General features: G+C 42.8%; 1 pseudogene; it reads left to right on the top strand.

Moving 5' to 3' along the window:
• Window positions 1–10,186: 10,186 nt before the first annotated feature.
• LOC118993244 (uncharacterized) lies at window positions 10,187–10,415 on the top strand (annotated as a pseudogene).
• Window positions 10,416–12,007: the final 1,592 nt, after the last annotated feature.

Below are 12,007 nucleotides of genomic sequence, written 5' to 3'. Positions count from 1 at the left end.
TTGAATTTTGACCAAACCTTACATGGTGGATGATTTCTATCATAAAGACTGAAAGTATTGAATCAAACGGCCTTTGCTGCATAAAAAACTACGTCAAAATTCCATGGCTTAAAACCACAATACTTTTTCTTTTCTTTTGTGGCTTAGCTGGGTGATACTTCTGCTGGTCTTGCCCGGGCTTAGTCAAGTAGCTGTGACTGGGGCTCGGGGCGCTGCCGAAAGAGTTGGGGGCCTAAGACAGGATGCCCCCTCTTTCCTAGAGTCTCTCGTCCTCTGGGAGGCTGCCTGGGGAGCATCGCACGTGGTTTTAGGGCAAGGGAGGGCGGTTCCAATGCATGAGCACTTGTTACCTGTCTCTGCTCTCGTTAGCGAAGTCACATGGCCAAGCCCAGAGTGAGCGTGGGAAGGGCTCATCAGGGTGTAACTAAAGACACGAGAACAAATCAGGGCCATTACTGCAACTGTGTAATGTGTTTTGAACATCAAAAGTATGTTCAACTACCTTTGAATATCAAAATATCTTAGAAATATTTACAACCAAAGAGGATTCGTCTAGAATAGTGCTATCCAATTGAGATATCTGTAATTATGTATGTAGATAGATAGTTATACATGTAAAAGTAATTTACAATGTTTTAGTAGCCACGTTAAAAAGCAGTAAAAAAAGTAAAATTAACTTTAGTATATATTTTATTTAACCTCGTATTTCCAGAAGAGTATCATTTCAACGTGTACTCAATATAAACATTATTAATGAGAGATTTTAGTTTCTGTGCACTAAATCTTTAAAAAGTTATATGTATTTTACATGACTCAGTTCAGACTTGTCCCATTCCAAGTGCTCAGTAGCTTTGTGTGACTGGTGGCCATTGGACAGCTCGGATCTGCACGTTAACAGACAGGGCACGGGAGAGGAGTGGGACCGGAAAGGCTGAGAGCCACGGTCTGTACACGGAGCACCATCCCCTGCCGGAGCTGCGAACACCCCCTGGCAGCAGCGGACATGGATGGGAGAGGGGGGTTGTGTATAAGAAGTCAAAGAAGTCTCCACAGTAGGAAATCTATTATTCTAGCCCATTATGATGATAAATCAACAGAAAACAAATAGTCATACTAAAAAAATCCTTTTTGTTAACATTTGACATGAATTACTAATTAAAACAAATAATAAAACAACAACAACCTTTAGGGAAATACAGGAGAAATCGTTCTTAGAGGTAAAAAATATTTCCTTAAATCAGTAGCCAACATGATAGATGGTGAAATAGCAGAAACATTCCTGATAAGTTTAGGACTGTTTTTCAACATTACCTGGAAGGGCTAACCAATGCAATTAGATAAGAACCTAAATCTGTGGGTAGAAATATTAAAGGAAGTGCAAAATATATAAGAAACTTCTATTCACAACAATGGCAAAAACAAAATGAACTTATTAGTATTTCTATGACATTGCAGTGGGTTAAAAACAACTACAGAGGCCCTGGCTGGTGTAGCTCAGTGGACTGAGCATGGGTCTGCGAACCAGAGGATTGCGGTTCGATTCCCAGTCAGGGCACATACCTGGGTTGCAGGCCAACTCCCAGCAGGGGACGCACGAAAGGCAACCATACATTGATGTTTCTCTCCCTCTCTCTTTCCCCTCTAAAGATAAATAAGTAAATAAAATCTTTTTAAAAAACAAAAAAAAGTTTGACAAGCCCCTATTCAATGGAGTCTGGCCACATTAGTAAGCTGGTTTAGAGGACAGAGGATGAGAAGAAGCTTAGAAGAGAACCAAGGCCCCCAGCTGATAGCCTGCACAAGGCCCCTGTCATGGGCGTGAGTCCATCATGAACCTTCCGTCTCAGTTCGCTGAGTGCAGTTGCCAGAGTGAGCCTGCACACGGCTAGCAGAGAAACTACCAACCAAAGTGCAGGGAAATGATAAATATAGTAAATCATTAATTCTTAGGGTGATTTGTTATAGAGCAACAATCAACTGGAACAGAAGAACACTGCCACAGAATCCTAGATTTGTAATTGTTTTAGAAATCTTTGAACTGCATTTCCTTATGACAAAGGGATGCTGGGAAGTGGGAATGGTAAGGTCAAATGAGGGGTGTCATCAGCTGGCTCCTGTGCAGAAATTTGGTTTCCATTAATGCAGTAAGTTATCCATTCTTTCGCCGAGCCTCCGCTGAGTGCTCACGGAGCCTGGGGCTGGTGACAGGAAGATAACACTGGCTCAGTTTAGAGGGAGAGACAGAATTATAAGCAAACAGCTATAACACAGAGAAATACACACTGTAAGAAAGGTGTGTACAGAGTGCTATTTCTAGGGACACGGGGTCAGGGTGGGAGGGTCACAGAAGTGACATTTGCACTGGGTCATAAAGGCTTAGTGAGATGTTCTGAGTCATCGAGGCTGGTCAAGGACACTCCAGGCAGAGAGAGGAGGAGCCAAGGCCCGGAGGTGACTAAGTGCAAGCCTGGGAAATAGAGAGGCCCTCCAGCCGGTTGGGGGAGGGCTTGGTTTGGTTTGACTTTGGCCCTTCGTGGACTCAGTGCTGCACACGCATTTTGGATTGTCTTCCCCCAGCGAATCGATCTGCAGCAAACGCTTCGCCATCCTTTTTGTAAAAAGTTCCAGCAAGGGTCTGTAAAGTTAGAAGGGCATCTCTTGTAATATTTTGCAAAAGAGTTCAAAATTTATACTTTGTCTCCTTTCAGCTGTTCTTTCTTTAACTATGACCTAAGTTTCACGGCTGATTAATTGTATCCCAATGGACAGGTCAACATAATTCTCACATGACTTTTGGAGGTGATCCGCACAATTTGAAATGAGTTGATTCATTTCTTCCAGGGGAGGAAATGAAAGAGGAAACCGCTGCTAATTCACACCCAACCTCTTCATTCACCACACTCCCCTTTGTCACTGAGACACACCCTTGAACTCCTTGCACAGTGTCCCGAGTATCATTTATTAGAACCTGGCCCAGAGTCAAGTGTTTCTGATCCTCTATGCATGTAACTATGGAAATGTGTTTTCCAGGAGTTTTAAAATTCCATTCTATAGTCCAGTTAATCTTTTTAATCCTGTAGATAAATAGAAGAAATGTAACAAACCTTGTTTTTATTTTTATTAAGCCACATCCTCATTCAGAGGTTGTACTGTTGACAATACTAAGGAAATCAGGTTCTTTTCTAAACAGCGGACAAATTCGTTGTTCCTGGTAAATATAGAAATAAATGGCTGCCTTCTTTTAATGGCTGAATTGTACTCTTCCAGTGTTTAAAGTAAAGTTGGAGAGAATGCCACACGAAGCCACCTGAAAACAAAGACTGGAGATAATCTTGTCTCTGTACTTTGTGAGCTGAAGGTATGAACACATTGCCACACGTGCTTCATTCTCATTTCAATGACTTTTCTCACTTATTTATTTTGCTTCTATTTGTGTCATTTTAAAAACATGTCCCCCCGTTTCTTCAGTTTTCTGGAGTAGCATAACGCATGTTCTAGCCATCCTAGACACCCACAATTATTTTGTCAGGACTTGAGCCGGGTCCTCAGGTGAGCCCCGTCCTGGAAGTGAGGGAGCAGGGGACACCTGCAGAAGTTACCGAGGGGACGCAGGGTGAGCTGGTCCTTGAAGGAGGGAAGGGATCCAGGCAGGGGAAACAGTAGGAGCAAGACCATGGAGGGCTGATCCTGGAGGCTCATCAAGTGTTTGTGTGTGTGTGTGTGTGTGTGTGTGTGTGTGTGATGTCATCATCATCGTCATCATCGTCACTGTCACTGTCATCGCTATGGTCACCATCCCCACTATGAGATTGGTAAGGTTCTATTACGATGGCAGTGCTGGGTAACTAAAAGAAGTCACTTGTGGAATCAAGAGTTCTTTTTTAAAATAATGTAGATTAGAATTCATTCCACCAACATTCATTGAGACCTAATGTGCTACCACAGATAAATGTTGCAATGAAAAGCAGAACTGTTTTGGGCTCCAAACCTGTTCTGTGTCCTGAAAGTTCACGATGACTCACAACAGCATTGCCTCCCCTCAGTAGCCCAGCCACTCGCTTAAAAAGCCAAAGAAGCCTCTATTAGGCAGAAGGAGGCCGCGCACAGGGTTTTTCACCCCAGAAAACAAGTGCTCTTTAAAATGGGTTTCCAGTACTGACGGTACATGCATCCTGTGGACCACCTTGTGCCACAGAGCCCCAGGGGTCTTATTCTAGTCAGTGTCTGTTAAATGATCAGAATATGGAGACTTGGGCTTCTACACGATGACACAGGCATCGGCTATTTCTTACAATGCGGCAGTAATATTTTCAGCATTGTTTTAGTGAGATCCATCTGCGTGGAGTTACGCGACCATGGTCAGGCACCTAATCCACACATCTGAGGCAGATATAAAGCTCACTCACCATATTTCCCTTTACTGAAATTTTCTTTTCCTCCCCCCAGGTGCTAGGGGCAAAAAGTGGGAGGTGAATCCTTCCCTGAAATGTTCATACTCTGTCTAGGTCATGGCCTGATCCTGACAACTGTGTCTTTCTGGATCAATAACATCAGTTCAAACAACAAGGCATTGGGTCAGAACGTACTCTGGGAGCTTCATGCCTATGCCACAAAAACTAGTGCCCCTGGGAGTGATGGATGGCCACTGGGGTGGGACTCCAGTGTATCATTAGCACCTCTATTCTCATCATGTAAAACGACTTTTGAAAAGATAACTTTATTTTTCAGAGAGTAGAATTTCAGTATTTTAAAGATTTTATTTATTTTTATTTTTAGAGAGAGGGGAAGGGAAGGAGAAAGAGAGGGGGTGAAACATCAATGTGTGGTTGTCTCTCATGCACCCCATACTGGAGACCTGGCCCACAACCCAGGCATGTGCCCTGACTGGGGATTAAACGGTGACCCTTTGGTTTGCAGGCCGGTGCTCAATCCACTGAGCCATGCCAGCCAGAGTGAGAGTGGAATTTCAGATTACAGTTATAGAGTTAAAGATTTTAATGAGTTTTAGCAACAACTCTGCTCTTTTAAACTTGAGATGATTTCTCTTTCATAAGGAAACAGTAATGGCTGTCATTTCCTGGGCGCCAACTCCGTGCCAGGCGTGGTGCCACAAACTGAGCTCACACCAACTCATTTTCTCCATTTGTAACAGGATGTTAAATTGGACTTATCCAGTGTTCTGCAGGGATCTGGCAGAGGCTTCAAAGCTTGAGAACAACAAGTGCCAGACTATATGCAAAACCAGTTCTGCCACCACCATCACCCGTCACATCACCCACCCCCAGGCCATGCAAGAGAAAGTGAAAAAGTCCACCAGGAAGAGCTGGGCAGAGAGCAGAGTGGAGAGCGGTCCGTAGAGCTCTGCCGTCTGCTCCCCTTGCCCCCCACTCACTCCCAGAGCCCCATGGACCAGCTGGGCAGAGAAGAAGCCAACTTGCATCATTCTCAATGCTGCATCATTATACTTTTCTATAGAATTGCTCTTTGCTGCCCTTGAAAGAATTTCCGAATTCATAGCCTCTCTTGTCCCTTTCAGATATTAAGCAGCCCAGTATCAAAATACCAATCGCATGCTAAATTTACAGTGTTTCGGCTTTTTAGGTTCTCCCACCTCAGTCTGGGAGGCCTGCGTTGAGGCTGGGCCAGAGCCTGCCTCCTACTGTGTTCCTTTGGGGTCAAGGGAAGAGAGAGAGGAGCTGAGGGGCTGGAAAGGTTGGATCTGATGTGACAGTGACGCTCTGCCCACCAAAGTGTGGCAAATGGCCAAATACTAAGTCATTGTCTCCTGGGGTCCTTTGGCAGTGATCTTGGAGACCCCCCACTGGGCACAACCAGTTATGATTCCCTGACCTGGCTCCTCCGACTTCTTACACAGTCTGAGTCCCTGTGGGTCAGGATTGCTGCCCCATTCCCCATCCTCCCCAGATGCTCTCCTTCTCTCTCACAACACAGATCAAGGTTGTTCCCTCCACGGGGTGCCCCTCTGGCTTATGGGAACTATCACCCCAATCTCTCTTCCCTCTGCCTTTAGGGAAGCTCAGCTACAGCCTCAGGCTCTTAGACTTTTTATAGCAGAGGCCGAAGTCAGACACCAGTCCACGTGTCTTCTCTGTGTTTCAGGTTTTCCAATATTTTCCGGATTCCATCTCTGTTTGGCCTGAAGCAGGTGAGTGTGAAAGGGGAGCCCCTTTTTCTGCCCTCTGGGGGACATTGTACCCCAGGCTCCTTCAGGATACGCTCTCTACCAGCCTCTGTAGTGAACCTATAGTCTTCTCTTCTGTATCTTTTTTTTTTAAAGACTTCATCTTTTTAGAGCAGTTTTAGGTTCACAGCAACATTGAGAGGGAGGTACAGAGAGTTTCCATGAACCCACTGCCCCCACACATGCCCAGCCCCCCCATACCAACATCCCTCCCTGGGGACAAGGTTGGTACAAGGCTGGACCTACCTTCACACATCAGTATCCCCCAGGTCTGTAGTCCACAGTAGGGCTCACTGTTGGTACTGTGTGTTCTGTGGGTTTGGATGAATGTATGATAGCATGTATCCAACCGTTACAGTATCGTACAGAATAGTTTCACAGCCCTAAATCCTCTGTGCTTCACCGATTCACCTGCTCCTCTCGAGACTCCTGGCAACCACTGATCTTCTTACCTTGTCCACCGTTTCCCTTTTCCAGAAAGTCATGTGGTTAGAATCATGCAGTGTGTGGCCTTTCAGACCAGCTTCTTTCCTTGGTAACATGCATGTAAGGTTTCTCCACGTCTTTTCATGACCTGATAGCTCATTTCTTTTTAGCCTGAACAATATTCCATTGTCTGGATGGACCACAGTTTATTTATCCACTCACCTACTGAAGAACATCTTGGTTGCCTCCAAGGTTTGGTAATTACGAATAAAGCTGCTATAAACACCCATATGCAGGTTTTTTATGTGGACATAAGTTTTCATCTCCTTTGGATGAGCACCAGCAAGTGCGGTTGCTGGAATGTATGGTGAGAGTATATTTAGTTTTGCGGGAAACTGCCAACCTGTCTTCCAGAGTGGCTGTGGCCCTTTGTGTTCTCACCAGGAGTGAATGTCGCTCTACACCCTCTCCAGCAGTAGGTGTGGTCGGTGTTCTAGATCTTGGCCGTTGTCATCAGCATCTCCTGGCTGTTTTAAGTCTTCCGTATCTTGAGTCAGGGGTTGGGTGGTAGGATAATGGTGGCAAAGAGGTTTGGGGGTAACATTCTGCAAGTCTTGTGGAAATGGCCAACAGCCAGAATGAGAATGTGGGGAAGTTGAACACCTGTTGTTCTGTTCAGGGCTCTTGGTCCAAATTCTCATTGTACTTAAACTCACCTGTGGAGTAGGAGTTGTTTTTTAAAAATTATGAAACTAAGACTCAGAAAAGGTAAGTTGCCCAAGTGTGTATGGCCAAGAAATGATGAAACAAATGTGTTCTCTTTATTTCCCAGACCCAGACAAAGTGGTATGGGGGGAGGTGGTGGTAATCATAATTAGAGCTTGCCATTTAGAGTTTCTATTACTATCGTGGAAAAACACATTCTAAAAGACAGCTTTATAAGCATGTCAGACTTGGTCTGTTGTATAGTTCAGGATTTAGCTGAAGTTTTACTTTCTGACTTTAAATAATTTTTTATTTTTCAATTATAGTTGATATACAGAATTGTATGAGTTTCAGGTGTACAAACCAGTGAGTAGACATTTATATAACTTACTAAGTGATCATCCTGATAAATATAGTATCCGTCTGACCCCATACACAGTTATTACAATGTTGTTGACTATATTCCCTATGCCACACTTCACACCTACACGACTGTTCTGTACCTCTCAATCCCTTGCCCTTCTTCACCCATCCCCCAACCCAGTTCCATCTGACAACCGTCCAGTGTTCTCCATATCTACGAGTGTGTTTCTGTTCTGCGTGTTGGTTTACTTTTTTTACATTCCATCACGGATACATATGTATCCGTATTTACTGCCATTTTATTACTCACAAAGTTTTATTTATTATAAAAACCAAGGCCATATGGACTCTAGGTGTGTCTTTCTTCATTCCCAGAATTTGGAACAAAGGGCCAGGATACACCACAGTCTTGAAAGTTTATTTTCCTATGTGGACTGGTAAGTGGGGACATTAAGAGAGTGTGAAGAAGTCTATTAATAACATCTCCCAGAACAAGAAATACAAGGATTTTACTAAGCTAGTTTATGACTTTTTTCCCTTTTATGTCTTGTGTGGCTTTTGTGCAATATTGGCCCTTGTAGTTTATTTATTTTATTTTTTACTTTTTTGCCTCATCTGAAGACATGTCCACTGATTTTAGAGAGCAGGGAGAGAGGAAGAAAGAAAGGCAGAGAAACATTGACCTATAACCTGGGATCAAACCCACAACCTAGGCATGTGCCCCTACCAGAAATCAAACCCATGACCCTCTGGGAACGACTCAAACAACACTGGGAAGAACACTCTAACTAACTGAGCCACGCTGGCCAGGGCATGAGATTTGTTTAATTTTTGCTTAACACTTAAATTAGTTTCCTAGGCTGCTATATCAAAGTAGCACACACTGGGTGGCCTAAAACAACAGCAATTTATTCTCTTATAGTTCTGGGGGCCAGAGTCTGAACTCAAGGTGTCAGCAGGGCTGTGTGTTTTCTGAAGTGTGTGGGGAGTGGGGAGTCCTCCCTCGCCTCTCCCAGCTTTTGGTGGCCCCAGGCGTGCCTTGTCTTGTGGCAGCATCATGCCAGCATCTGCCCCCATCCTCGTATGGCCTTTTCCCTATGTGCCTTTGTCCAAGTTTCCTACCTGTAAGGACACCAGTCATGTACTCCAGAATAACTTCATCTTAACTGAGTTAGTTATATCGGCAAGGATGCTATTTCTAAGTAAGGTCTCATTCTGAGGTTCTGGGAGTTAACACTTTGACATAACCTCTTAGGGGACACAATTCAACCTATAACAACACTCAGTCATGATTCTGGTCCCCATGGTAAACGAAGTCCCAAACAGGGCGCTTTGTAAAGAAAGCAAAGGTTGTCCCTGACGTCTGCCTCTTTTTCTCCTGGGAGATGGAGCTTGTTCCAGCCCTTGGCAGCCTCTTCATCTCATGCATGTCCCTCTACTGGGACAAAAGTGACCTCATCCACTGCTGGCCCAGAGTTATGGGGTTGGCCAAAAAGTTTGTTTGTTTCCCCCATGAGCTGGCTCTGTTAGTGTTTAATTGTCTTTAACTTCATTGTATTGTAAAAGCTGTCATATCAGCATGCGTTTAAAAAAACTTACCAAAATTGGTGAATTTTTGTGTAGCTATTTTAATATTGAAGATAGAAGAAAATAAGCAACATTTTCAGCATATTAGGCTTATTATTTCAAGAAAGGTAAAAACACAAGTGAAATGCAAAAAAAATATTTGTGCAGTATGTGGAGAAGCTGCTGTGACTGATTGGACATATCAAATTTGTTTGCCAAGTGTCAGGCTGGAGATTTCTTGTTGTGTGTTGCTTTATGGTAGAAGTTGAGGGTAATCAAATCAAGACACTAATTGAGAACAATCAATATCATACCATGCCAATGTACTCAAAATATCCAAATCAGTAAAGTTATTGGAGAAAATTAAAAAATGTATCTTTTATTTTACGGAAAAAACCATATGGGCTTTCTGGTCAACCCAATATCTTAGTTATCCCTCTTCGAATTCTTTTCAAATGTTGACAACTTCAGCCATAAGAGAACAATTTCAGAATAGAGAAGAGGCAGTGAAAGGAGGAAGTTGCTTAGGATGCTCAAATGGCATCGGGTACATGGTGCTAACCACGCTGGCTCTTCACACACTGCACAGTGGAGAGCCGGCAAAACGGATGTTGGTCACAACACTCTTCAAGTGCCAATTGTGTAAAGCCCCTCTTGAAGGTCACACTGTTGAGACACATGCCAGCAAGCTGCCCAGACCCTGAGGCCAGCAGCTGAGAGGAGCCTGAGTTTGGTGGTCACAGTCAGTTGGAATTCCAGCACCTACAGCTTGTGGCATTGGGCATGTTCTCAGGAATGACTGATGAACTTCATTGTCTGAAATGGAAATTATTTAATATAAATACAGTAATACAGCATATAATGATAGAATGTGTTCTATGTACTTGTATTTGTGTAATATTTAACATAAAATAGTTATAAACAATCGCTTCTCGGCCTTTTGACTAAGATCAAGTGTAGTATCTGTTCTTATCTCTCTAAAATAGTTATAAACATAAAAACTAATTAAATTCTGAAGACAGTAATTCTGGGACAATTCCAAACAAATGAAAATGCATGTAATAAATCTGGAGTTTCGCCCTGGTCAGGTAGCTGAGTTGGTTAGAGAATCCTCCCAAGGTTTTGGGTTCTATCCCTGGTCAGGGCACATACAAGAAGCAACCAATGAATGCATCAGTAAGTGGAACCACAAAATAAATCTCTCTCTCTCCCCCTTTCTTCTCTCTCTCTCTAAAATTAAAAAAAAAATCTGTAGTTTTGTGTAGCAATTCAAGAACAAGGTCTTCTCAGTTTATACTAAATAGGCCACTATTTATGCCATTGCAGCCTTGGCAGAGTGTCATTGTCACAAGTGTCCCCCAGCAGCCCCTTCTCACCACTGCCAGTGCCCTGGGGATGCAGTCTTCTCTGTCCTCCTCCAGCCGCATCCAGTGCCTGCTATAGAGCAAATGCTTTGTGTATTTGCGCATATACATACACACACATGTATTTATCTTAGCAGAATAAATGACTGAGTTCATGCTTTTTAAGGGAAATATGTCACAGTGGGAGACAAAATTTGACTTTATAGGCCTTGATACACTATGAAGTTTTGAGTATTACTGAGAGTTAAGAGAGCAATACAACTAGGAACTTTTTGATGACTTAAAAATTGGTGTTATTTCCTCTAAGTATGTGAGAGGTATAGCTAGGAAAAGGCTATAAAAGTTGATTAAAGTTGATTCAGTGTCAAACACTGAATAATGGTGAAAATGTGACAAAAACATTTCTGTATTTAATGACAGGATTTAAGTCAACAAGTAACATGATAAAAAATAAGGCTATTTATACTGCTTGGCACTCAACTCAGTCATTGTGTTGAGCAGGAAAACACAAGTATTTAACCTTCGGTTTTTATAATTTGATAGGAGGTGTCAGGGTCTAGAGGAAATAATTTAGGTCTTATGAAATATTAGCATTTTTGTTGCTAATTTTTAAAAATTTTGATATGTAGAAAATTAACTTTTCTGTTTTCTCACGCATGAACTGAAGACAATATCTGCACCATAGTGATATGACAAGAATAGAGATAGTACAATGCAAAATGCCATCTTTAAAAATGTGTCCTTTGGTGTCACAGCCTCTTTCAAATAATGCCTCAGGTTTTGGCTTCCTACCAAGGTAACTGAAATAAGTTGACCTCACCTACCATGTTCTCACCACTTTTTTTTTAAGTTTCATCGATTGATTGATTTTAAGGAGAGAGGAAGGGAGAGAACCATTGAGTTGCTGTTCCACTTATTTATTCATTCATTGCTTGATTCTTGTATGTGCCTTAATGGGGGATTGAACCTGCGACATTGTCTTATCAAGATGATGCTCTAACCAACTGATCTGCGAGCCAGGACTTCACCCACTTTTCTCTCTTCACCCAGTCTGATCAGTTCTCTATCCCTAGGATTCCACAGAAATGGCTCTAACAAGTTCACCAATGAGTTCCATCTGTTATCGCATGATCAACTTTCTGTNTACCAAGGTAACTGAAATAAGTTGACCTCACCTACCATGTTCTCACCACTTTTTTTTTAAGTTTCGTCGATTGATTGATTTTAAGGAGAGAGGAAGGGAGAGAACCATTGAGTTGCTGTTCCACTTATTTATTCATTCATTGCTTGATTCTTGTATGTGCCTTGATGGGGGATTGAACCTGCGACGTTGTCTTATCAAGATGATGCTCTAACCAACTGATCTGCGAGCCAGGACTTC

This window comes from Sturnira hondurensis, unplaced genomic scaffold (genome assembly GCF_014824575.4).
Source record: "Sturnira hondurensis isolate 20B ecotype Veracruz unplaced genomic scaffold, ASM1482457v3 Scaffold0008640, whole genome shotgun sequence".
NCBI classification, from domain to species: domain Eukaryota; kingdom Metazoa; phylum Chordata; class Mammalia; order Chiroptera; family Phyllostomidae; genus Sturnira; species Sturnira hondurensis.
The sequence above is the reverse complement of the archived record's forward strand: the minus strand, read 5'-3'. Positions and strand labels throughout refer to the sequence as shown.